Raw genomic sequence first — 24,647 nt, forward strand, 5'->3', positions numbered from 1 at the left:
ATGATGTAATGCCAACAACTAAGCTATAGGATTAGACCTTGGTAAGTAGATATAACTCCCAAAACAGCCTCAATAGTTCAATTGTGGAGACATTCTTGATGTATGACCAAATGGTAATAAAGAGAGAAGAGGATGCTTGGAATAAGGGCTAGTTTTGGACTAAACCTGTGTACACCACATTGGTGGAGGTGGCGAGTAGTTCTCTGTAACATGCCTGCCTATCTGCCATCTAGGCACACTTTTAACGGTCCATCAAGAGAGGAGTCTAAGCAACGCCCCTTGGCACTCCTATGGAATGTCATAGGGTTTGCCGACTAGGGTTTCTTGAGTTCACCTCGCAACGGAATGTTTGTGGCTGAACCCACTAGGATCAACCTGAAACTTGAGTCCCTAGTGTTCAAGGTCTCCTCATAGCATTCTAGCATCGCATCTTGGATATTCCACTTTACGTAAACATACCCAAGCCACGAAGGAGATCCATACCGTACTTGGTTCAAAGAGAATGGGAAACAAGAAGGTTGTTTTGCTCAACCTCTCTACCCATAGGGCATAATCCCATTCAAGTCCCCTAAAATGGGATGAATCAGGTTCTAACCTAACAATACCTAAAGGCCAACCTTGTGAGAAGCCTCCCATCTTTCTGGGACCACCGTGTTGTAGGATGAACCCGTCGGGGATTCCCCCCTCTTGCTTACGTGAGTAGGCATTCTTTAGTTATCTAATTAGGTCCTATCACATTTGTATGTGACATTTAAAATCAGCTTCCTTAATTAAGCCTTTTAAGGAACAGGGTTTGTTCACATAAGTTATAGCACTGACATGAAAACAGAGAAAATTGTCCTTTTGACCAACAAGTTTCTTAACTTATTTTCCAATTAATATTTGTCTCCTGCCTATATAGGAGAAATTATGTATCCCCTCTACCTACAGAAGTACCTGGTCCAAATCACATGGCACCACAAATTCCATCCATTATCTAGAATAGGATCTTTCAATGCCATAGATGTTGGGCTCATGGCAATCTTCAACTCCGTTTTTTACTAAGCAAGGGGTGTCTAGAGCTCCATCTAATCCCAAGCGACCTAGGAGTGAGACACGACTTCTGTAATTGGCCTTTTCACCACTCAATCTTCATCCCATGAATCGAGAAATGCCCTCTTGGGAAAGTGTGGTGTGACCTTGGAGATGACCCATGCATGCAAAATATCCTTCTTTAATCCAATTAAGAATCAAGCACAATCAAGGCAATCAACCTAATATCATCTTCTAGGAAAACAATCCTTTATTTCCCATGGCAACTTGTCATTACTGACCCCTGTCATGCATTTACCATAAAAAACAAATACTTGGAATAATCATCCAAACCACAATCCAAAATCAGCTGATTATAAAAGAACTTAGTGTGTTGTTTGATTAACCAACAAGTCAATGGTATTCTTTTCTAAGCATTGCAATATTTGATGCAATAACATTTCCATTGCACTTTTGCTCTCCCCCTTGGGATCAAAGAGTAAAGTTTACTTAACATTCCCTTCTTTCGGCTAAGGCATATGCTAAGGGTTCAAACACTGTACACGACATAAGTTCTATCATTTCAATGCGAGTTGATCAATCTACCAAGAGCATTTATGCCTCTTCTCTAAGTGACATTTATCTTTTAGCCTTTCCCTACTATGCAGCATTTTATCTTGACTTTATCTTTCTTTCTCCTAAGGCAAGGAGTCACATATCATTGATATAAAGTTCACATAATCTCTCCCATGTATGTACTGTCTATGTGCATCTATGAACCTTAAACAATATTTTCCTAAGTAAAGATTAATCAAAGACTCATCGATGCTTAATACTTTAGGGTCTCATATACTGCTTATGCTTACATGGATTCATTGCATAGCAACTAGGTGCAGTTAACTTCCCTTGATACAAGCACTTCACAAACTTTATCTTTGAATATTTAAGATGCGATTTATCCTTTTCAATGACCTATTCTAGCATGGAAAAGTACGGAGTCTAACGTATCTCATGCAAGAACCAAAGCGAGCATCTTATTCATTTGAAAATTCATTACTTACGACCAGTATCGTGGTTGGATTGGCAGTGATGCCCTCACCCGAGGCTCCATTGCTCGTTGAGGGATTGCCATCCACATGTGACATTTTTCGCTTGGGATCCATTCTTGATCTTTGTCTTGAGAATCGCACAATACTTTCATAGCTTGTATTTGATTAGCACAAGCCGATTGGCGAGCAAAATGAGCATGCGATTGAGGGATAATCTTGCAGAATCGGGGTAGGGGTTTGTGCCAAATGGGGAAAGAAAGAACATGTGTGGACACCCTCTAAGGAGGCGAAGGGGAGAACCTTCAAGGAGTCTTTCTCCCTCTCACTCTCACTCTCACACTCTCTCCCTCTTCTTCTTCTTCTTCTTTGTCTATCTCCCTTCTCACCTCCCTTCTTCTTCTTTTTGAACATTTGTGCATATTCATTCTCCAATAATTAAAAGTGAATATCTCTCTTTCTCTTGGTACATCCTACACCTCATCCTGTAAAGAAAAATATATTCCAATTTTAACTTGGATTAACATTCAAATCGCACAATTACACCCCTTTGATTCACTATATCTGTGTTCTTTTTTACCCAATTGGATCTTGTCTCTTTCTCTTGATTTCAGTCATGATAGACCCTAATCAACCCCTAATCTACCTATAATCTTAGCTTTTAATGTACCTCTAATCAGCATCTCATCTTATCTTTTGTTTTATCCAAAATATTCTCTCTCTCTCTCTCTCTCTCTCTCTCTCGGTAAAAAATAATCTTAAAATATGATGTGTACATAATTTTATATTGTTGTTTAACTTCCGCCCTTTTAAGAAACAAGAATGAGAATGATTCTAATATATTTTCATGTTGAAAAGTCATGAGAGAATTAAAGAGTTGTATATTCCCAATTAATCTTTGGCTTAGCTTTTGCTCTGGTAATGGCCAAAACTGTAAATTCATCCGAACAATCTTCCACAACTATGCAATTAGAACAGTCACAGCTCACCTGCGGCTTTAAACCATGCTTAGTAACATTTAACACACCCTTACATAGCACTTACTTCTATAAAGCTTCATGAACTTGCTGATTCTTTTGATGACTTATTGCCTCACTCTCCATGACTTGTGTAGGTAATTCTATTAGGACTACTGCTGCGGGTGCCGATGGTTGCTGTCCACGGGGTAGTCTTGCCGGTTGCATTTCTTGATGCTCCCCGGTCTGCATTCCCCTTTCAGTCCTATGGTGTACCCATAACTCACAGTTAGGTCCAAACATGTGTCCCTGCCTGCCACAGTAATAGCAAGGTCCTCGCTGCCTCTGTTGAACATTATTCCATTGCCTTGGCTGGTCATTACCCCATTGCTTAGGTGGCTGACCCTTCCTACCAAAGCCTCTAAATCCTCTTTGCTGTGCCAATTCAGGTGCAATTTGGTTAACTGGTGCCGCTGGAGATGCTGTTTGCTGCCTTGCATTCTGTACAACTGGATTATACCAGCATTCTCTAGCCTCATGGCCCACTTTCTGACAAATAGTACATGACTTTACACTTCTGGAAGTTGTCAATACTCCCATCTCCAATAGTTGCTTCTTAATTTTCTTTTCCAACCTTTTTTCCAAGGCCGTTTTTTCCTCTTTCTCTTTCCCCTTCTTGGTATCCTTAGAAGAGGTTTTATCTTTCCTGGATTTCTTTTTGTCTCTCTTCTATCTACGCTTACTTCGATCATCATTTGAGTCACTTGATTCAGTTTCCGACTCAGAGCCTGATGAAGTATCTTCCTCCTCACTACTATCCTCTGAATCAGAACCATCAGAGTCAGAGTCTGAAGAGTCATGTTTACTCTTCTTCTTGGATCTACTCTTACCAAGTCTCTTTTCCACCCACTGAGCTGCTTCAACCAGTCGATCTATACTATTATTGTTTCCAATTTCTGCATTAGCAATTGCTGCTGCAATAGCTTTGTCAAAACCCTTAACAAAATAAGAGTGTTGTAACTCCATAGAAGGTCTATCTTCCTGATTCAACCTGTTTAATAGATTTGTAAATTTTTGTGCATAATCCTGCACTAACATTGTCTTCTGCTTGATCTGCTTCAACCTTTTCAACACATCAATAGCTGTCTTATGCTTTCTAAACCTACTTAAGAAAGCGGTTTTAAGGTCACCATATGTGGTAAAGTATCCAGCATCATAAGTACTATACCAATCCATAGCCTTACCCTTGAAAGTTGCCGCAAACTGTTGTAATTTGACTTGATCCCCAAACATATTATTGAAGCCACTGGTCACCCACTTTGTCTCAAACTGAGGGACATGACAATTCGGTTCTTCTTTCTTCTTCCCTGAGAATTTAGATGCCCTAACCTTAGGGTTAAGTGGTGGATTGGGATTCATAGTTTGGAACTTCTTCTTCTTTAATGGGGGCAAGGGATCAAAAGTTAAAGACTTCCTAGTAGTACCCACTGGTCTCCTCAACAGGACTGCACTTCCTAACACCAAATGATGTAATCGCTGTGCTGCACGATCCAGAGGAGTTGAAAGAACTTGCAAGTTAGGTACTCCTTTTGCTTCATCAGGAGAGCTTGAGGGAGATTCGGTGGACGACGTAGGGGAATGATACACAATAGTAGTACCAGCAGAGGTACCAACATCTTGGAACTCCTCTACAAAAGATGGAAACTCCTCTTCATCCAGGGTGTCAATTCCTCCTGCTTCCCAGCTGTCATTCTGCAATAACTCTCTCTGTTGTCCTGCCAATAACTCCCGTAATTCTCTCGATTTGCTTCGGATTAGAATAACATTTGATCGCTATGGGTAATTCACTAACATATATGCAGAAATGCAAAGTTAAACCTTTAATCTGCATCATGCTGCTTGAAGCAATATACCACTGCCCCAAGAAGCAACTAGATTTTCAGATATATATCATCAAAGAAAAGTATTCCGACTATGGTTCAGCATCCAGAAATAGAAAACCACATAAAAAGAGTTGAATTGTCTTGATTCTAGTGCTTCGTCTTCATGCAGAAAACTTCTGCTTCACGTAGAAAACTGTTGCTTCATGCAGCAACTTCGAACATCTGGGCTTAACCTTCATCATTTTGAAAAATGTTTTGACATAGAGGTTCTAAGAAGACAATGGCAGGATCGCCAAAGTGTTGCTGCCCTTTCTATATAGAATACATAAAAGAACAGAGAAATACTTCATGAAGAAAATACCTAATCTCACACCCAGAAATCATAGAAACTCAGAACTAACCAGATGGAAGCATAGATACACTATATTCAGCACTAATAATCAGAAAACAGAGAATAGATCATACAAGACATGGTACAAACGAGATCAAGACTCTAGCCACGATGACGCCAACTTTCAAATCCTCTTCATAATTAGGTAAAAACATCATACATCAGGCATAATCATCATAAGTGATCAGATAGACAAGAAGAACACACAAAATGCCTCATCAGGTCACGTTTTTAAAACTGCCCCAAAAACTGCACTTCATGAGGCAGTGAACTTCATAAGACATATAAAGGCTGCTTCACATAGGAAATAGTAATAACTAAGGTAATACACCATTCTAAGGGTAAATGTAGTGTCAAGCCAATGGCTAACACACATGTAATAATTGATGGTCAGAGGAATGTTGTGGATAATGTGACTCAGGTAGCTCTACATTAGGATCTATATCCTTAGATTTATCCTTCACTAATTCTTTTAATTGTAAACTTTCTTCCTCCAAACCTTGCTCCTCTCGTTGCTACTCTTGTGCCTTAGTGGCCACACCAATCATGGGGTCAACCTTAAAGGTCACCCTACGGGGTATAAATTTAGACCTAACGTCATTCTCTTGCCTTGTTGTTTCTACTTCAATTAAATTTGTGGATGAGGTTGAGGGTTCATTTGCTTACCCTTGTCATTAGGTTGTTTATCTTCTCGCTTAGGGCAATCCTCTTCGCGATGCCCTTCGCTACTACATCTCCTGCATAGAGGAGTATAGTCCTGATTTTTATGTGCACTTGGACAATATGTAGCTATATGGCCTTCCTGTTGGCATCGATAACAAATTACAGGTCCCCTAGGCCCTTGTGGTTCCCTAGGCCCTTGTGGTCCCCTTGCCCCATTGGATTATGAAAAGGACCATTATTTCTCCAAAAAGGAGAATGTCTTTCTGTGTTTCTATCATTATTGTAATTATTTCAGGGTACCAGGGGTCTACCTTGGGTTGGCAATCCTCTTGGCCTAAAAGGTTGATTAGATGGTTCAATCGCATAAGTCGTATACAATCCATGTAATTGTAATTCATTTGCATTGAACAAGCTTATTGTTGCTCTTGACATATCTTATGCCAAAAATTTGTATCTAGATGCCCTATCTTAAGGCAAAAGGTGTAGAATGGTGGATGGTCAAGCATTAGTCTTGAAGGCATCGAACACTCTGTAGCCACATCCATGACACTTACCACACCGTATATTGGATCTAGGTGGGTTTAGAGTTGAGCTACTCAAGGATTGTTGTGCACTAGAAAATGGTGTTGTTATCGAATAAATTTCTTTCAAAGGTGCTTGCAGTGTACTCATAATCTCCTCCTTCAACTTTCCTAGGGATTTTGCAATAATATCAGCTACTTTCTCTTCATCAAGAGAGGACTGAGATTGTGGCAGAGAAGGCATTCCTATTTGTATCATATAGGCTAGAATAGAAGTGTACGGACTTAAAGGTACACTTGATACATTTGGATTTGCCATTACCGATGGGTTTAAAGGAACGGTCATGTAAGACATGTTCTTAGATATCTTGCTTGAAGTGCTTGGATATTCCGTCCGAGGTTCTTTAAATAAGTCTCTCCATCATTGTTGGCTAAGTTGCACTTCTTCCCACCATCTAGCATGCATTTTAGCATCTGCCAATGTAGCTGGCCATTGTAGGCTAGCATGCTCATGAAGTTTAGGGTTATGCCTATCAATAAATTTACGCTTTTGCATAGGTTTATCAGGAGCTCGATTCATCTTTCGAATAATTGTATCCATACGTTCAATGTAATGGTCAATACTTTCGATTGTTCCTTTGAACAAATAATCCAATTGAAGGGCTAGTCTATCTTGGAAACCTTGTCGTCAAAATTTTTCTAGGAACAATCTTGATAAGGCCACATAAGTCACTTTGTGTTGTGCATCTATGTTCTTGTACCACCTTGCTGCCTCATCTTTTAATGTTACAAGGAAGTTATGAAGCTTTTGGTCATCATCTACTATCTCATTGGCAACACAGGTCACCTCAAATCTTTGCAAATGTGCATCTAGATCCTCATCCCACAATCCCCAAAATTGCGTAACATTAGCTAATCTAACTAGATTACGAGCCATTGTTTCTCTAAATAATATCTCTAACCCTAAATCTTGAGTAATATCCAACCACATAGGTTCTAATGGCCCCTTAAATAGTTGGTGCAATCCAATATACGACTCTAAATCCCAATCAAAGGGTGGTTCAATACTCTCTACTTTAGCATTAGCTTCACTCTCTCTACTTTCGCTACTTTGTCTACTCCTTTCCCAGTGACACTACTGGTGCTTGAGGCCACTCGATCCCATTGATATGAGTTTACTTCACTTCCAGTTGATGGTGTTTTATCGAATGATATACTAGGCCTAAAAGGTTCTACGTTTGAGTTAGACACAACATCTATCCCCAGGTTCAATAATGCATTCACCCTCTCAAGATTTTCTAATAACCAAGCCTCCTGTTACACTGCACGTTCTCTAGCTCGTTGATCTTGAGCTTCATTTTGCTATCTCCATCTCTCCTTTGAATTCATACACTATTAATGAAATAACTATTACTACCATATTCCAAAATTTTGCACGTTTTGTTTGAAACTATAAAGTTAAACTTTTGCTTGCATGCGCATTTAGAAGGTTTAAAATGGTTGGTAACTCTGGCTCTATTTCTCCATAAGGTAACTTTTCTTCTTGCTTAGGAATTAGGCCTAAATTTTCAGCAATCTCTCTAATGTCTTTTGTGTCGAAAGTAAGGTTTAAACCCTCAAGGCAACACATCAACCCATACCACTCTTCTAAAAGTTTGATGAGTGTTACGATAATACCAATGAAAGTGGTATGATACACTGGTTGTATTTATTTCCACTGCATCTATTAGCCCAAAGTGCGCTGCTAATAAAACTATGGTTTGCATGCAATCGTTATAACCCCAACTCCAAGAAGATAACTTCTCTATGTCTATACTTAATTTTGGGCCAAAATATTTATCCCCCTCTACTAAGTTTGTGTCTCTTGCCAAATCCAGTATTCTCCTTTGGCAATTTTGGGGCAAATTTGGAAAATAGTCCCTTAGAAAAGAGACCTCGTATTCACTTATCAATACCTAGGATTTTAATATCCTGGGAGATCGATCACCCGTTCGAGTGCACTTGGCTCCCGACAAACACACCAAAAAAGGACTGGCCAAAGACCAAGACACTTTTAACTAGGTTGTCAAGCCAACTTCTAGGAGTTGTTGCATTGAATAGGTGATATTGGTAACTAATTTATATGATTTATCTTAGCCTTCCTCAATATTTACAACACTCATTCGTAGTAGTCCAACTAATCTAATATCTAAAACTCAGTAAGTTTGCTTAATCTCACACTTCGTTTCTATTTCTATACTAAACACTTAAATACTAACCCTAGGATTTTAATCCCTTCGAGAATTAACTTCAAAGCATAAATCCAATAGTTTGATCTAATTTTTTTTATTATCAAATTAACTAACATTCCTCAATCCCACAAACTCTAATTTTGTTTTTAAAACAGTTTCCTTGTCCAATATTGGTATAACTTAATATCTCGTCAACACTTATAATTTGCGTAAAGTTAGACACATCACATTTTATATAAATAATATTCAAAGTAATAACATTGAATAAATTTATCTTTTTTTAAAAACCCCTATAATATTTTATAAAATATCCAAAACTATATTCCTATGTTTTCTAAAGAATGTCCTAATTTTTGTTGAATTAAAAACATGATTTTTATCAAAAAATAATGAAATATTCATCCAAAATAACTATTTTTCATTTTTAAGATATAGTAAAAATATTTCAAAAATTCTAGAAAAAATAAAAAATACTTTTAGTAGTACATACTTTGTCAAACAAATACCACATCTTGTTGTTATGCGAGCGGTGATCGAGAGCAAGCCTCACTCTCACAACCCGATAACGAGACATTAAGGAGTGCCGGTTGGGATAATTGACTTTGTCTAATGCACAACACAACTTGAAAAATTCAAATATTCGATAATGCACCACGAACCACACACGAAAACAAGATAAAAAACAATGCCTCTTATAGCTCACAAAAAATTTAAAACCCGTATGCGGGTAGAGCATCACACAACCACACAATGGAAATACCAATAATTTGAAAACAAACCAAGAGAAATATATTCTCGTACCTTAACAACCTTGAGCCAATACTCGGCACTTTGACACCCAAAAGCTCCAACTTCCGATTTGGCATGACAAGAGCTCACTCTAGCATGCGACCCTCTACTCTCCTCTCTCACATAATACAATTGTAATCAAGGGGGAAGGCCTTTAACTCTCCAATCACCTCTCCTTATACAGTTTTCTATCCACACTCACACACATTAGGCTTTTTGCTTTTAGCTTTTGTCTTTTGCTTTTCTACTGCTTTTCACTGTTTTCGTTTTTTCTGCTTTATGCCTGTTTGCAACTTGTTTGGATCATAACTTCGTCATTTGAACTCTGAATATAGTCATTTGGGTACTCAAAACGATCGGAACGCATCTGGTTGACAAGCCTAATGGGCAGAATTATGAAAATCCATCAAAATTGAGCAAAAATATTGATATTCGTAAATCACATCCTTTTTCTTCATATTTTATCTTGGATGACTTATTCTCTTCCTTGGCCTATTGTTCTTATAATTGCACACACTTTCACCACACATGTCCTCTTTTCCTTCAAGAAATATTCGTTGACGATGTAAAACGTACGATCTTTTCCTTTCATCATTGAGTCTTCAAAGTAAATATTCTCTAGATATGAACCTGTTTTTTATGCAGTGTGCCCTAGCAGGAATATGATTTTTTGAAATGAACTCCATGCCCAATCATTCTTGATTTGAAATAATATGCAAAGTTGGATCCATGATATGCACAAATCAATCAATGTTCCACACAAAAGCTATGAATGCACTGAAGAAGTTGTGCCTAGCCTATCTAGATGTGATTGTGCGTCATGCAAAATGCAAACAAAATTCCTTGATTATTTAAAATCCTTATCCTCACCTCTCCACTCTCATAAAAAAGATATAACATACTCCGCTTCTCCCATCCAATTCTCATAATCTCTCAAGAAAATGATGGTCCTCAAGATGTTGACGAGATATGAACAACCCTTCTCACAATTGACGGCGTCCTTCACGACCCTCTAACTCACCCAACCTCCTTGCACACTCAACTAGAGGTTCCTAACTTTGTGATGAGTATCCTAAATATCGTGCGTGCAAGAAATGTGCATGCTCAATGACATGTGCTCTCTCATGTGCGCGTGCATCTAGAACTTACTGCATATAGCTGCAGCGGACCTCATGCTATGCAAATGCTCAACGATGGTGCAAAGCGTGCATAAACCCAACCCATGGCATGGAAGTATTTGATAAGAATAGGAGACGACCCCCGAGTGCAGTGCATCAACAAGTGCAATGTGAAGTGCTCGTGAATCCATTATCCCTTGTGATGTGCAAGAGTCTCGACAAGAAAACATACCTAGCACCTCAATGTTCTATAGCTATTAGCAAACACAAGCTTCATCCTGTTCAAAAAAATACCAAGCTCGACCAAGGCTATCAAGTTTCATACTCAACAAATCAAACAAAATGACAAAATAAAATCCTAAGCTAGACAAACACAAGAAATCCAACTATGAACTAACAAAACAAACTGTCACGCAAATAACTAAGCTAGCAAAAATCAATCCTAACTTTAGTTAGACTAGGGGTTTTCAGTTTTCAAAGAAATACTTGACATATTTAGCCCTTCCCCTAGTCTGCAAACATTCATGTGCAGCAATTGTTTTCATAAAACGATGCAACATTTATGAGCCAATCAAAAATCAAATCCAATGATCTATCCACAATCTTCTCAACAAACACAAATGGTGCATTTCTCCCAAACAACTCCTTTACAGGTAGACAAAACTCATCCATGAAATTCTCATCAAAATCCTTGAGACAATCCTCTCTATCTAAGGAAAATACATCATCCTCCAAATTCTTCAAGTTCCAACCATAATCCAAAATCTTCATATCCCACCCATCCTCCCTAGGAAAAACCATGTTACTTTTAGAGTCTCTAAATAAAGTTTTGACCCTTTCTTTGTTGTCAATCTCAAATTCATTCACTGATTCATCTACAACTTCTCCTAAAGATACTATGTAAGGATATCCCAACTCAATCTCCAAATCAAACACAACATTAAAAGGAGTCAACTTCGGACTCATAACACCACAAAAACCAACAACATCCACAAATGGGGTCACTTCATCATCAACAATACAAGACTCCATAGAGTCTTTCACACACAAAGAGTGGTAAACACCTTCCATAGTATCCTTACAAGAAGCCTCACAAGAAACTGAAGAAACTTTCACCTCTACATCATCACAAATAACATCTTCACAATACAACAATTTTGGGTCTAAAACCTCAACCAAAGACTCCTCAACTACCAAATCCTTAACTACCTCCTCACAAGTACCTTTCAACTCTATTTTCTTGATTTTAAACCTCTCTCCCCTCAAATTCTCAATTCTTTTTAAATCCTTACTCAAATTCTCTCTCACATCCTCATCAATGTCACTCTCAGGATCCTTAAAACCCCAATCAGAATCTTCACAAACAACATCAAACCTTTAGGAGAACTCAAAGAAACTAAAAGACTATTAGATGAAGTTTTCTCTTCGTCATTGTTGCCTAAATCAACCAAACAATTATCTACACAACTATCAAGGAGTAAGAGATTAGGTCTACTCAAAACCACATCATCAGCATCACAAACAAAAGCCTCTCCAGGGCTACTCAAAACATCATCAAATAACTCACAAGACTCAACTGAGTCAACAATACCAACACCAAAATCACAACATGAGCCAGAACCTAAAACCTCCATACTCTCTTGATCATCAAACTCATAACCAAACTCACAACAAATCTCCACAAACTCATTAGGCAGCAAATTCAAACGCTTAACTTCATCTTGAAAACTTACAGTTTCTAAGCCCTCCCCCTCATGGTCTTCTAACAAACTCAAAAATTCATCCTCTATTCTGTCTTCATCTTTCAAGCAATCATATCCATCTATACTATCACCAAGGCAAACAAACTCACTCTCTAAATTGTCTTTACTCTCTTCAACATTGCCATAACTATCAGAATTTTCATCACACCTTCCCTCATTAGAAATATCAAAACTTTCTTGACTCTCATCCTATCCCAAGGAACATGAGAACTCTTGGTCCTTAAAACAATCTAGTCTCTCATTTTCTTCTTTACAACTGAGATCCATCTCTAGCTCATCTCTAAAGTCCTTAAGCTCCAAAGTATGATTAGTCGATCCCTCTTCTTTACTTAAATGACTAATCACTGGACTAAAAGTATCCGTGGTCAATGGGTATGAATTCACACTCCTAGACTCTTCACTCCAACCAGTCAAACAAGTATTTTCCTCCTCAACCATGCTAGGGAGTTTCTCCTCACAGACTTCAATTGATTTCTCACAAGTCAACTCATCTCTCCTAAATAGAGAATATAGTATACCTTTCTCAGGATATGCATAACTAACTCTCTGCTCCTCAAAAACTTTTCTCTCAACTTGCCTTGAACTCAACTTTTCCTTTGGTTCATCAAACCCTGACTCTTTTTTTCTTTTGGTCTTCCTCTCTTAATATTGAGCTATCTTCACCGCTTCCTCAACAGTCTTAGGGTTTTTTACCTCTAATTTCACTCTCCAATCTTCTAATTTCAACCCATTTACAAAATACACTATCTTCAACATAACTGGGGCTATCTCACCTTCCAACAATGTTAAACTCCATTGATTTCACAATCTTTCAAACTCCCTAGCAAAGTCCTCAACACACTAATCATCTTTTTGAACACAAGTTTCTATTTTCGCCCAAATTTCACTTTGACTTTCTCTTTTTTTAATCCTAGATAGAAATGCATTTTTAATGGTCTCATAGTCCAAATTTTGTCTCCTAAATTTCAAGCTTCTCTCAAAGTCAAGCAACCAATTTCGTGCTTCTCCTTGCAATTGATATCTAAAAATTTAGAGTTTATCCTCAAGATTAGTCACTCTCTCTATCAAACAACACAACTCTATTTTTTCTAAAAATCTTTCGGGATCTTCAGTATGATTACCATGGAACTCAGGAAAATTATCAACTATTTTCAAAAATCACAAGAAATCAAAACAAACTCACATTCAAAATAACAACAATGTCAATTTCGGCACTCCTCAGTGGGGGCACCAAAAAAGAGATGTTATGCAAGTGATGATCGAGAGCAAGCCTCACTCACAACCCGATAACGAGACGTTAAGGAGTGCCGGTTCGGGTAATTGAATTTGTCGAATGCACAACACAACTTGAAAAATTCAAATATTCGATAATACACTACGAACCACACACGAAAACAAGATAAAAAACAATTCCTCTTATAGCTCACAAAAAATTTAAAACCTGTATACGGGTAGAGCATCACACAACCACACAATGGAAATACCAATAATTTGAAAACAAACCAAGAGAAATATATTCTCGTACCTTAACAACCTTGAGCCGATGCTCGGCGCTTTGATACCCAAAAGCTCCAACTTCCGAATTGGCATGACAAAAGTTCACTCTAGCATGCGACCCTCCACTCTCCTCTCTCACATAATACAATTGTAATCAAGGGGGAAGGCCCTTAACTCTCCAATCACCTCTCCTTATATAGTTTTCTATCCACACTCACACACATTAGGCTTTTTGCTTTCAGCTTTTATCTTTTGCTTTTCTACTGCTTTTCACTATTTTCGTTTTTTCTGCTTTATGCCTGTTTGCAACTTGTTTGGATCATAACTTCGTCATTTGAACTCTGAATATAGTCGTTCGGGTACTCAAAACGATCGGAACGCATCTGGTCGACAAGCCATCGTGAGCAGAATTACGAAAATCCATCAAAATCAAGCAAAAATATTGATATTCGTAAATCACATCCTTCTTCTCCATCTTTTATCTTGGACGACTTATTCTCTTCCTTGGCCTATTGTTCTTGTAATTGCACACACTTTCACCACACATGTCCTCTTTTCCTTCAAGAAATATTCGTTGACGATGTAAAACATATGATCTTTTCCTTTGATCATTGAGTCTTCAAAGTAAATATTCTCTGGATATGAACTTGTTTTTTATGCAGTGTGTCCTAGCAGGAATATGATTTTTTGAAATGAACTCCGTGTCCAATCATTCTTGATTTGAAATAATATGCAAAGTTGAATCCATGATACGCATAAATCAATCAATGTTCCACACAAAAATTATGAATGCACTGAAGAAGTTGTGCCTAGCCTATCTAGATGTGATTGTGCGTCATGCAAAATGCAAACAAAATTCCTTGATTATTTAAAATCCTTATCCTCACCTCTCAACTCTCATAAAAAAGATATAACATACTCCGCTCCTCCCATCCAATTCTCACAATCTCTCAAGAAAATGATGGTCCTCAAGATGTTGACCAGATATGAACAACCCTTCTCACAATTGGCGGCGTCCTTCATGACCCTCTAACTCACCCAACCTCCTTACACACTCAACCAGAGGTTCCTAACTTTGTGATGAGCATCACAAATATCGTGCGTGCAAGAAATGTGCGTGCTCAATGACAGGTGCTCTCTCATGTGCACGTGCATCTAAAACTTATTGCACATAGCTGCAGCGGACCTCATGCCATACAAATGCTCAACGATGGTGCAAAGTGTGCATAATCCCAACCCATGGCATGGAAGTATTTGATAAGAACAGGAGACAACCCCCGAGTGCAGTGCATCAACAAGTGCAATGTGAAGTGCTCGTGAACGCATTACCCTTGTGATGTGTAAGAGTCTCGATAAGAAAACATACCTAGCTCCTCAATGTTCTATAGCTATTGGCAAACACAAGCTTCATCCTATTCAAAAAAATACCAAACTCGACCAAGGCTATCAAGTTCTATACTCAACAAATCAAACAAAATGACAAAAGCAAATCCTAAGCTAGACAAACATAATAAATCCAACTACGAAATAACAAAACAAACTGTCACGCAAATAACTAAGCTAGCAAAAATCAATCCTAGCTTTAGTTAGACTAGGGGTTTTCAATTTTTAAAAAAACACTTGGCATCGTAATTATTTAACTTAATATTTTATAGAATTTTATCTATACCATTTTAAGCCATTTTAAAGTATTTTTAACAGTATTAAAAAAAATAAATTTGAAAACTATCAATGGTTGAAATTAGGATTTAAAGAAATTTTATAAAAATTCCAAACCAAAGAAATATTTATATGGAATTATTATTTTTATGTTAAACAAGTTAAGGCACTTACGTGAAGTATGAGAATCATGATTGCGTCTTTGGGAGCTGTCTCCTTTGTAGTCCAGCCCAGGGAAGTCTATCCACTCGTTCTCAATGGTGAGCTCATCATTTCCCCTCTTCCAAGAGATCCATTGGCCAATTGCATTGTTGCCATAGAAATAGCCACTTGTAATTCTTTTAAGACTTAATCTTGATTAAGTCCAAGCTTAAGAGCTTAGCCTCCATTGTTTTATGTCGATGAATAAGAGAGAAGAGAAGAGAAAAGCTCAAAACTGGAGGTAGAAAGAGAAGATCATGGCAATGGCTATGGGAGAGGCATTGGCTTCAATTCTCTCTTCTTGCCCCCTCCAACTACAATTGTTTCTTCAAATCCTCTTGCTTGGATGGCTTGAAAACCTCTTCACTCTCTTTCCTCCTCCAATTGATGGCACTTCCTTCAGGATGATAGTGTCAGCTTCTTGATGATGGCACCCTCCTCTCTCTTTAGTTTGCTCTCTCTTCCTCTTTATAGGATGGTTACCCCCCTCTCTTTTCATGACTCTCCAACTTCCACTAACTCCTCCCCCTCCTCTTCTCCAATTAGCACCCTTTGGGCTTCCTCTCCCTTTCCTCTTCCTCTTCCACCAACAATTGACATTTTTTATTGCATGTTTTTGTTGTAAATACATTTATAAACAATAATGCAAGTGACCCTTTTTCTCCATACTCCAATCTCTAAGTTGCACATCAAAATGGTGGCAAGTGCATGGATGATCACTACAACTCAATATTGATTTGCATTTATTTCTACATGGATAAGTAACCATGTTAGTATCTTGTCACATTAACTCAAATACTCATGGTCCACTAATTCTTATATCCATGTCATTAACTCCACTTATTCGAAAATAATCCCTTCTGATTAGATAAAACTATCGAATTCTACTTGGCATTTACCTAAGTTTATCCTCTAGCACAAAACTCCTTCGAACCAAGATTTTCCACTTCCTAGACTGTTGAGACACGTCCTCCAAAGATGAAATCTTGACTGCATCTGCATTAAATTAATGTGAAAAGTTGGTAACAATGTGCCAATTGTGTACAATGTTGCTAAATTTTTTTTCAATGTTAGGCATTGTTTCTAGGTGTTGTCAATCATCCTCACATATTTCTATACAATGAATAGGGATAACTCCTCACATATACAATACAAGTCTCATCCTCAAATATACAGAACAAATCCCTAGGCATGATCACTATATGAGTCATCACTATACAAGTCACTAGTATCAAACTCATGATCACCATCACCAGTGCCACCACCCCTGCCCCCACCCGCAACACCACCATTTCCCCCATCTCCATGATCATCACCACCATGGCTAGCGATCTTACCATCACTCCTCTTAGCCTCTCGGCATCACCCCTTGGCCTCCTGTTGAGCCACCTCTATCATGTTGTCCTCACCATACTGCTCTTGCATTAGTTAGTGAAATCAAATAAAAATATATAATAGTTAACATGAAAATAAACTACAAAACAAAACAATGATACTCACAACTGTATATGGCTTGTCAGTAAGTGTCCCTTGTAAAGTACGGTAGCCGTAGTATGTGGCATACTCCTTCTCCTGCGCCGTAGGTGTATGACCATATTCTTTGGTCTACATCAAGACAAAACCAAAGACTTATTGATTCCTTCATTCAATAATATTACCTTTGAAAGTTAAAATTTGAACGGTCTATACTCACAAATGTGGCCACAAATCCATCCCCTCCCATTCGGCCTAGTCTAGATGTGTGACAAGCTATCACTCTCTTTCATGCTACCTCCTATGTAAATTTGATTAAACAAAATAACATAGATTAGAGAATAGTTAGAATCAATTCAGCCTAGTCTAGATGTGTGATCATCTTGCACTCTCTTTCGTGCTGCCTCCTATGTAAATTTGATTAAACAAAATAACATAGATTATAGAATAGTTAGAATCAATCTAGCAAATTTCATATTAATTCTAATATAGATTAGCAAAGGCACACACCTTCTGTTGAGGAAAACTTATGCGTAGGCATCTCTCCTTGCGGAGGTATTGCCATCTCTCCATGCACATATCAATCCTTCTCTTGTTTGTCTCCACCATACAGGAGCATTTGTTTATTTTTCATATTACAATAAGCGTTAGAATATACCAAAGAACTTGTCTCCATGCGCACATATCATCCCTCCTCTTGTTTGTCTCCACCATACAGTAGTGTCTATTCATTTTTCATATTACAATAAGTGTTAGAATATACCAAAGAACTTGTTAGATTTCAATGTTTTGTTACTTTTATTGATTTTTAAACTTTGATCATTTGATAAATGCCTCATATTTTTATGGTACTTGAAAATCAAATTTGGACTAATCAGAGGGTACACCGCCACCTCCTCTTGTTGCCACCTGAGGCTCAGTTTGGTCTTGCTCCTCCAATCCTAGTGATCCGTTTGTCATCATTTCTCCGATGGTGTTGTTGTGTGGTGTGCTCCTTGTCGTGGCACATATTGGAGGCCACAACCAGAGTGCTTTTCACATGAGATGACTCATGGTACTTTTGAGCAAACTGAGATGGGTGGAGGTCCTTCGTTGCCTACTCGTTTGAATTCTCTAGTACAAACATATGATTAAAGACGATATGGAGGATTGCAGAGAGGATCACTTCCATTAGATGGAGTGGTTTTTAGCTTTTGGGGCAATCACTACATGATTGCTCCATCTACCATCAGTGGAGTAGGATGAGGCCTCTTTATTGCATAGGATTTTCATGTGCCCCTCGTTCACAGGTCACCCTTATATATATAGATGGGCTCCATGGCATCAGCTTGCTCGCTACATTCAGAGCATGAGTTCTTATGGGTTATGTCTCAATGTAGCCTCTCTTTCTAATAGAGGGATTACACATGCAGAGGGACAAAGACTCTATGTTGATGGAAGACCTTACTCTCAAGGAAACATAGCAGGTTTAATCAATAGTAGTCAAGGGATGAGTGCAAGAACTAATTACAGATTTGTGGAATGTGAGAATAGTCATGAACTAGAACATATGAGTAGGGATATACAAAGATACATAGTTGTCAATGCTATTAGATCATTACATGCTGATGATGAATTGCTAGTCAATTATGGATGGCGTAGACCTCCACGAGCACCCTTAATAGATGAGGGTTGAGAGCTTCATTGTATACCATTCTAATGTTATTTTGGCCTCTTATACCCTAATTCTACACTTTAATTTGGACCATATTCTCTATTGTCTCTAATTTAATTTGATAATTTTCTTTTATTGTCTCTAAATGTTTTCTATTTGTGATAATTATTGCATTCCATGCATATCTCTTTCCTTTTATATAGAAGCATGCTATTGATACAATCTTCGTTACCTTCAAATATGTAAATTCTAGATTATGACATCAATAATGTTACAAATCAATGTTCACATGACATATCTCACATGTCAATAGAGTGCATGAGGATCCTATGAAGGAGTGATCCTAATGTGTATGCAAGACTAAAGAAACAATATTCTAAGAAATTTAATGGGTACGATGATATCTTTGATAGCAATGGTGGCATGTATGCTTTTATTGAGGATTGATATCAAAATGATAGTGCGAGAAATATTCCTAACAACGAGAAGTAACTTCGAGAAGAAGATCTAAAGCATATCTGTGTAGGAAGCCAAGTGACAAGACTAAGTGCAAGCTCACTTATTCTTATTCTTCAAAACCATTTTGGATGGAGTAATCTATCCATTTCAGCACTTTTGAAGTATGTAACAATCTAACTTTTTTTTTGTTACATTCTCAACATGTTTGATTCTTATTGATCATATTTTTAATGAACTTGCAAGCTACTTTGTCAGAAGTTCTTACCGACAAGAAATTCCCTTCTTGCATCATATGATGAGGTCAAGAAGATGATAAGTAGTCTTGGACTTGACTATTCTTCTATACATGCATGTCCCAGTGATTGTATTTTATAAAGAGGTCTGTACAAGGATAGTGTGACGTGTCCAAAATGTCAAATGCCTTGTTATATAAAGAGGAGAATGGTAAGTTCCCTAGAAAGGTATTGAGACATTTTCCCCTGGCTCCGCATATAAAACATATGTTCCAAAAACCCCAAATTAGCTAAGCTTATGACATGGGGAGTGCAGCACAAGAGCAAAGATGGAGTAATGCGAATTCCGTCAGATAGTCCTGCATTTGAGCATAGTGATTTGCGATGCCCAAATTTTGCAAAAGAACCACACAATTTAAAGATGGCTGTAGTGTTAGATGGTGTGAATCCATTTTCAATGAAATCAAGTAAATGGTCTACATGGCCAGTGGTAGTTATTAACTATAATCTACCCCCATATCTCAACATTAAGAAAGAGAATTTAATACTCTCACTCTTAATTTTAGGAAAATGACAAGTTAAAGACCTGAATGTTTATTTGGCCCCTCTCATCGACGATCTTAAGATTTGTGGAGAGGGATTGATGTCATGGATATGTCCAAAAGCATCAGTCAAAGACAGCTGATTGTTCGTGGGATTTTAGCATGGACTATCTACAAGTTTCCAGGATATGGTTTTTGCTTAGGTAAATGGTTTAAATATATATATTGTCTCATACATTTGTACGATGTTCATTGCGCTAATCACCTTTGTTATGTTTTGCATGTAGGGATATGTACCAAGGGTTATAAAGCTTGTCCAATTTGTGGTGATTTGTTGAGATTGACTTATAGTAAAAAACTCAACAAAAATATATATGTTCGACATAGACAATTTTTATCTGAAGATCATTATCTACGAGACAGAAGGCAAGCCATACATTTTAATGGAAAGGTAGAAGAAGGGAGATGTCCAATACCAATGAAACTAAAGGATTGGTATCTAAAGTGGACTGTTGGACCTGCTATCGATCTAGATTCGAAGATCATAAGTGGCAATGATGATGATGTTGTGAAGAAGTGAGCGAGAGGAAAACGTGCTCTAGCTCAAAGTCCTTACATATGGTCTACTTTGGAATATTGGAAAGATTTGAAGATATGTCATCTTCTTGTTCCTATGCATATATTCAAGAACATTGGTCATTCATTATGGCAACACTTCATTGGCTTGAAAGACATAGCGGTAGCAAGAAATGACTTAAAGGATCAAAACTCAAAGCCCAATCTATGGCCACTTTATGATGAAACTCCACGTGAGACAACCTATGAGCCTGCCCCATGGGTGCACGATATAAGAGTTGGAGACTATCAACATGAAGATTTAGTCGATTTGTATGCCTACAAGATATGGAACATCTTGTCGAGACATGTTCACTCTAGATTACAAGAGCTTGTCTAGTTTAAAAACACATGGTTGGCACAATTTTGTGAAGGTAAATCTATCTAGATCTTTGTAAGTATTTATTTTCTTGCATATTTTGTTGATCGGATTTATCATGTATGCAGCATGTTCTACCCCTTGTTATTGATGGATGTACTACAAGAGGAGTTCGAGATGTAATATATCACCTTGGATTTCATGCAAGGTATTTATAACTCGTTAATTTTCAGTATAAAATTTTATTTGATATCTTCTTAATTCAAAAGAATCTCTAATATCTTATTTCTTTTTAAATTGATAGATGGATTACATCTAAAGAGATTGCCAAAGGGTAAATTCCACAAAAGAAGCGTAAATGTATAGAGCTTCTTTGTTTAATGGAAAAGGAACTTCCAACCTCCTTTTTTGATATCCAGGTTCATCTTCTAATCCATCTAATGGACGAGAAAGAGGTTGCTAGTGTTGTGAGCATTCGATTGTAACGTGTCCGCTAGAATCCCTCTAGGACACGTCTTGACAGTCCATCGGAAAGGTTGTCTAGAGAACTCCGCCCGGCACTCCCATGGAATGTTACGGGTTTTGCAAACTAGGTCTTTCCGCGTCTGCCACGTAGCGGAAGTGTCCTGGCCATTTCCCACTTAGGATCGACTGGAATTAAGGTTTTCCTGTTTGGTCATTAGCTAGCAGTAACTAGCGTCAGACCCCAAGCGAACTACTTTACGCAGAAACGCCAGGTCCGAAGCGGATTTATGCTGCACTTGGTTCAAGGAGAATGGGAAACGAGAGGGATGCAAGGCTCGACCTCTCTGCCATAAGGCATAGTCCCATTCCGTTCCCCTAAAACAACGTGAATTGGGTAATAGTTAATTCTAAGTCATCGTTCTCGTTACTTGTTTTGGAGATGACGATCATCCTCTATTTGCCAAAGACTTTGAGAAAAGTTCCCGGCTAACCGGGACCACCCATCCATAGGACGGACCCATGGTCCATCCTCCGCACTTTCCTCGGTTTGTTTTAGTTATGTAATTACCTACCACATTAGTTTGACATATAACAAACAGCTTCTTTGATTAACCCTGTTATGCACTGGTTCCTTCACGTAATCTTATCACAGGACATAAAGAAAAACAATGCCAAACAACTTCTTTGTTATCATTTTATCATTTTATCTTTGAAATACAAGGAGTTCCGCCCGTAGGCTTTTCATAATCCGCCCGAAGGCTATCCAGTAATCCACCAGGGATCACTAATCCAAGTTTCCGCCCGTAGACTAGTATGCGGGCCTCGAGATCCAATCCCGAGTCACGTTAGCCTCTTGTGCAGGGCCCGGAAGGCGAGGGATTTACGGCCAGAGCCCCCTCTGGCACCCAAGCGTCCTCCTGCTCCAAGTAGAACTCAACGGAGAGACCTCTCACGGCGGGTTCGGTCCACGTTCCCGGCGCGGTTAACAACCCCCTTGGTTAGGGTCAGGCAGGCAGTCGGGGGTAACTGAAGCTGCCTCTCCCTTCAGGCCTTCAACCTGAAGTATTTAGATGTCTTTTCATCCTTTAGTTCATTGAGCAAACAATGCAAACAGTGCTTTCTAAACTGTTACAAGCACAATCAATTCCAATGGTCGCTTAGCCGGCAAACTGTTAAGGAGTGACTCCTTTTCTCCGAATGCAATCCGCATTCGATCCGGAATCAATTGCAACTTGGCAAGATTCCTATCATCCTTGGGCTAGGGTCATACCCTGTCAATACTTTAGGTTTTGTTATGGTAGATTCCAGCGACCATGTCGCTTCAATCTATTGATTGGTCAATTGCTTCCAGGCAAATACCTAACTTTCCTTTTCCTTAGCAACTATTTCCCAGGAAAGGTGATGTAACAGGATGATTACTCATCCTTTTGTAGGTTAACTTAGCGCAATAACTTGCCAACATCATTTCCAAGAAATGACAAAACTCTCTTGTGGACAAATCTCAAGTCTATGCGATGTTGCAACTTTTTGTAAATGTGTTGTATCTTTCCACGGGATCATTTCACCCATTGAATGGCGTATTCAGGTTACGGAATTAACTTCAGGCGAGTAGCAGGGTTTAGGGTGTCTTCTTACCCAACCCATTCCTAATTATATTGGTCCACGGTCCTAGGAATTTCCAACCCAGTCGGAGTTTCATCATTTGAACGAATGATCCTTAGGATAAAACCTTAGATCATTTTATGCGTGAGCATCCAATTGATTCGACATCTCGTGAATGTGTGTAAGATCTTTGGGTTTGCGGGTTTTGACTTGGCAACCAGTGTAAAACTAGGTCGAATTCTTATGGCACTAAACCCTAGTTAGCACTTGAGATACCTATCATATCGACCCAACCATGTCCATAAGAATCCTTGTGGTTTAGGTGACTTAGTCAACTCAATATACTTGTCTTACGTCACGGATGAACCTTTCCTAAAGGTAATAAACTAGATCTAGTGGAGATTAATAGTTACCAATACGTGAAAACATGCGATTCACTGCTTCTACGCATCACATGGTTCACAATAACCCTATCCTTCCTTGGTAAGGTAAAAATGCCTGATAACCTGGACACTAACTTTCCTAGGTCCTACTAGGACTTACATCAAATAGTCATGCCTACAACCTTATTGCCTATACTTAGAATCTTATGCTTTGACTCCTAAATGCGGCTCCTAATGAATGACATTTTTGCATGATGACTATGCAATACGCAACGTTCTCCTAGCTACAATGAAGTTCATACAAAACTACAGCTAGTGATAATTTATTCCATTCTACATGCCACTTGCAAGCCCATAAGATCATTTCCGTACTCTCTTCTTTTTCTTTTCGGATAATATCTTATGGGTGTTAACTTTTCCTCGGGGATCATTACAAGGAAGATGTTGCCTAATATGTGGCACACGCTTATTCCTACCATGTCTAGAAACCAATTGCACTCATCAATTTCATTTCTTTTGCCCTAGGAATATGTGTTTAGACTCACTACTTTGACAATGTACCAAAATAGCAACATGCAGCTAGTCTTCTAAGGCAGACAACTCTGGACTCGTAACCGTTTCCATTTCTTGACATGCAACAACCTTGTCTAATGTTTCAAGAGATACTTTGTCAAATGTATTTTTACCACTGCCACATGCATTAAAATTAAGCGTAAAATGCATTCTTCCCTATGGAACTAAGCGCACTTAATCATTTCTTTAAGCGAAAATAAACTTGAAAGAACCTGGACTTGTGGGCTCGGGGAGATATCCACTTGTATGCTCGGAGATGAACCTCCCGCAGTCGCACCTTGTGATCTTTTTGGGGCCATCGTAGATGTAGAGGATTTGGGCTCCGGGGTTTGTTCTTACCCTTTTCAGCTCTTTAAATTTCCTCCGAGTCTTGGCAAGTAGTCTAAAAATATGTTTTTCTTCTCCCTTATGTAGGAATACCCCTTTATAGGGTATGGATTTAAGATTCCGGAAAGCTCGTGGAAACGGGGCCTATGGGAGGTCTTTATGAGCTTCACCTTCTCCTCTACAAGGTCCCAGGGGTGTGAATAGACCTTTGGGGAGATGTCGTGGGAAGGGGGGTTAAGGAAGCCCCCCCTTAGAAGCTTCTTAGGAAGCCCC

At 38.5% G+C, this 24,647-nt stretch overlaps 2 pseudogenes; both read left to right on the forward strand.

Moving 5' to 3' along the window:
* Positions 1–18,276: 18,276 nt before the first annotated feature.
* Positions 18,277–18,877, forward strand: LOC148015052 (uncharacterized; annotated as a pseudogene).
* A 1,008-nt stretch (positions 18,878–19,885) lies between these two features.
* LOC148015053 (uncharacterized) lies at positions 19,886–21,103 on the forward strand (annotated as a pseudogene).
* Positions 21,104–24,647: the final 3,544 nt, after the last annotated feature.

This window comes from Lygodium microphyllum, chromosome 24, assembly GCF_053477565.2.
Source record: "Lygodium microphyllum isolate KBCC chromosome 24, Lygodium_microphyllum_v1.1.10, whole genome shotgun sequence".
Classification (NCBI taxonomy): Eukaryota; Viridiplantae; Streptophyta; class Polypodiopsida; order Schizaeales; family Lygodiaceae; genus Lygodium; species Lygodium microphyllum.